This window comes from Aegilops tauschii, chromosome 3 (genome assembly GCF_002575655.3).
Source record: "Aegilops tauschii subsp. strangulata cultivar AL8/78 chromosome 3, Aet v6.0, whole genome shotgun sequence".
NCBI lineage: Eukaryota > Viridiplantae > Streptophyta > Magnoliopsida > Poales > Poaceae > Aegilops > Aegilops tauschii.
Window position 1 is genome coordinate 578,365,681 of NC_053037.3, and position 4,462 is coordinate 578,370,142.

Consider the following 4,462-nt stretch of genomic DNA (forward strand, 5'->3'; position numbering starts at 1 on the left):
GGTAAATGACTGAAAAACAGCAAATGATGTCAGAACGTGTTGGAAATTGATGACGTCGCTTGGAATGATGCATACTGAACGCAAAAATAGGCTGGAGTTCAAATAAGTTTAAAAAACATTGAAGTGCCCATGTAACAGATGAGTTCTCGTCCGAAACCCTGATACTCCGAAAGAGATTGTCCATTTTGTACACGAGGTGCGTCCAGTTTTCGCCGTGAACCTCTCTACTCTTTTGCACATGCTATGTGGGCGAAATGATGATACCATGCCAAGTTCCATCATTTTCAGAGTTCATTTTGTAGTGATTTTCAATTTCACCGTCATTTAGCTCCCTAAACAAATGGGTAACTGACTGAAAAACAGCAAATGATGTCAGAACGTGTTGGAAATTGATGACGTCGCCTTGAATGATGCATACTGAACGCAAAAATAGGCTAGAGTTCAAATAAGTTTAAAAAACATTGAAGTGCCCGTGTAACAGATGAGTTCTCGTCCGAAACCCTGATACTCCGAAAGAGATTGTCCATTTTGTACACGAGGTGCGTCCAGTTTTCGCCGTGAACCTCTCTACTCTTTTGCACATGCTATGCGGGCGAAATGATGATACCATGCCAAGTTTCGACATTTTCAGAGTTCATTTTGTAGTGATTTTCAATTTCACCGTCATTTAGCTCCCTAAACAAATCGGTAAATGACTGAAAAACAGCAAATGATGTCAGAACGTGTTGGAAATTGATGACGTCGCTTTGAATGATGCATACTGAACGCAAAAATAGGCTGGAGTTCAAAGAAGTTTAAAAAACATTGAAGTGCCGGTCTAACAGATGAGTTCTTGTCCGAAACCCTGATACTCCGAAAGAGATTGTCCAGTTTGTACACGAGGTGCGTCCAGTTTTCGCCGTGACCCTCTCTACTCTTTTGCACATGCTATGTGGGCGAAATGATGATACCATGCCAAGTTCCATCATTTTCAGAGTTCTTTTTGTAGTGATTTTCAATTTCACCGTCATTTAGCTCCATAAACAAATCGGTAAATGACTGAAAAACAGCAAATGATGTCAGAACGTGTTGGAAATTGATGACGTCGCTTTGAATGATGCATACTGAACGCAAAAATAGGCTGGAGTTCAAATAAGTTTAAAAAACATTGAAGTGCCCATGTAACAGATGAGTTCTCGTCCGAAACCCTGATACTCCGAAAGAGATTGTCCATTTTGTACACGAGAAGCGTCCAGTTTTCGCCGTGACCCTCTCTACTCTTTTGCACATGCTATGCGGGCGAAATGATGATACCATGCCAAGTTCCATCATTTTCAGAGTTCATTTTGTAGTGATTTTCAATTTCACCGTCATTTAGCTCCCTAAACAAATCGGCAAATGACTGAAAAACAGCAAATGATGTCAGAACGTGTTGGAAATTGATGACGTCGCTTTGAATGATGCATACTGAACGCAAAAATCGGCTGGAGTTCAAATAAGTTTAAAAAACATTGAAGTGCCCGTGTAACAGATGAGTTCTCGTCCGAAACCCTGGTACTCCGAAAGAGATTGTCCATTTTGTACACGAGGTGCGTCCAGTTTTCGCCGTGACCCTCTCTACTCTTTTGCACATGCTATGCGGGCGAAATGATGATACCATGCCAAGTTCCAACATTTTCAGAGTTCATTTTGTAGTGATTTTCAATTTCACCGTCATTTAGCTCCCTAAACAAATCAGTAAATGACTGAAAAACAGTAAATGATGTCAGAACGTGTTGGAAATTGATGACATCGCTCTGAATGATGCATACTGAACGCAAAAATAGGTTGGAGTTCAAAGAAGTTTAAAAAACATTGAAGTGCCGGTGTAACAGATGAGTTCTCGTCCGAAACCCTGATACTCCGAAAGAGATTGTCCAGTTTGTACACGAGGTGCGTCCAGTTTTCGCCGTGACCCTCTCTACTCTTTTGCACATGCTATGCGGGCGAAATGATGATACCATGCCAAGTTCCAACTTTTTCAGAGTTCATTTTGTAGTGATTTTCAATTTCACCGTCATTTAGCTCCCTAAACAAATCGGTAAATGACTGAAAAACAGCAAATGATGTCAGAACGTGTTGGAAATTGATGACGTCGCATTGAATGATGCATACTGAACGCAAAAATAGGCTGGAGTTCAAATAAGTGTAAATAACATTGAAGTGCCCGTGTAACAGATGAGTTCTCGTCCGAAACCCTGATACTCCGAAAGAGATTGTCCATTTTGTACACGAGGTGCAACCAGTTTTCGCCGTGACCCTCTCTACTCTTTTGCACATGCTATGCAGGCGAAATGATGATACCATGCCAAGTTCCAACATTTTCAGAGTTCATTTTGTAGTGATTTTCAATTTCACCGTCATTTAGCTCCCTAAACAAATCGGTAAATGACTGAAAAATAGTAAATGATGTCAGAACGTGTTGGAAATTGATGACGTCGCTTTGAATGCTGCATACTGAACGCAAAAATAGGCTGGAGTTCAAAGAAGTTTAAAAAACATTGAAGTGGCTGTGTAACAGATGAGTTCTCGTCCGAAACCCTGATACTCCGAAAGAGATTGTCCAGTTTGTACACGAGGTGCGTCCAGTTTTCGCCGTGACCCTCTCTACTCTTTTGCACATGCTATGTGGGCGAGATGATGATGCCATGCGAAGTTCCATCATTTTCAGAGTTCATTTTGTAGTGATTTTCAATTTCACCGTCATTTAGCTCCCTAAACAAATCGGTAAATGACTGAAAAACAGCAAATTATGTCAGAACGTGTTGGAAATTGATGACGTCGCTTTGAATGATGCATACTGAACGCAAAAATAGGCTGGAGTTCAAATAAGTTTAAAAAACATTGAAGTGCCCGTGTAACAGATGAGTTCTCGTCCGAAACCCTGATACTCCGAAAGAGATTGTCCATTTTGTACACGAGGTGCGTCCAGTTTTCGCCGTGACCCTCTCTACTCTTTTGCACATGCTATGCGGGCGAAATGATGATACCATGCCAAGTTCCAACATTTTCAGAGTTCATTTTGTAGTGATTTTCAATTTCACCGTCATTTAGCTCCCTAAACAAATCGGTAAAAGATTGAAAAATAGCAAATGATGTCAGAACGTGTTGGAAATTGATGACGTCGCTTTGAATGATGCATACTGAACGCAAAAATAGGCTTTAGTTCAAATAAGTTTAAGAAACATTGAAGTGGCTGTGTAACAGATGAGTTCTCGTCCGAAACCATGATACTCCGAAAGAGATTGTCCAGTTTGTACACGAGGTGCGTCCAGTTTTCGCCGTGACCCTCTCTACTCTTTTGCACATGCTATGCGGGCCAAATGATGATACCATGCCAAGTTCCATCATTTTCAGATTTCATTTTGTAGTGATTTTCAATTTCACCGTCATTTAGCTCCCTAAACAAATCCGTAAATGACTGAAAAACAGCAAATGATGTCAGAACGTGTTGGAAATTGATGACGTCGCTTTGAATGATGCATACTGAACGCAAAGATAGGCTGGAGTTAAAAGAAGTTTAAAAAACATTGAAGTGCCGGTGTAACAGATGAGTTCTCGTCCGAAACCCTGATACTCCGAAAGAGATTGTCCAGTTTGTACACGAGGTGCGTCCAGTTTTCGCCGTGACCCTATCTACTCTTTTGCACATGCTATGCGGGCTTAATGATGATACCATGCCAAGTTCCAACATTTTCAGAGTTGATTTTGTAGTGATTTTCAATTTCACCGTTATTTAGCTCCCTAAACAAATCAGTAAATGACTGAAAAACAGCAAATGATGTCAGAACGTGTTGGAAATTGATGACGTCGCTTGGAATGATGCATACTGAACGCAAAAATAGGCTGGAGTTCAAATAAGTTTAAAAAACATTGAAGTGCCCATGTAACAGATGAGTTCTCGTCCGAAACCCTGATACTCCGAAAGAGATTGTCCATTTTGTACACGAGGTGCGTCCAGTTTTCGCCGTGAACCTCTCTACTCTTTTGCACATGCTATGTGGGCGAAATGATGATACCATGCCAAGTTCCATCATTTTCAGAGTTCATTTTGTAGTGATTTTCAATTTCACCGTCATTTAGCTCCCTAAACAAATGGGTAACTGACTGAAAAACAGCAAATGATGTCAGAACGTGTTGGAAATTGATGACGTCGCCTTGAATGATGCATACTGAACGCAAAAATAGGCTAGAGTTCAAATAAGTTTAAAAAACATTGAAGTGCCCGTGTAACAGATGAGTTCTCGTCCGAAACCCTGATACTCCGAAAGAGATTGTCCATTTTGTACACGAGGTGCGTCCAGTTTTCGCCGTGAACCTCTCTACTCTTTTGCACATGCTATGCGGGCGAAATGATGATACCATGCCAAGTTTCAACATTTTCAGAGTTCATTTTGTAGTGATTTTCAATTTCACCGTCATTTAGCTCCCTAAACAAATCGGT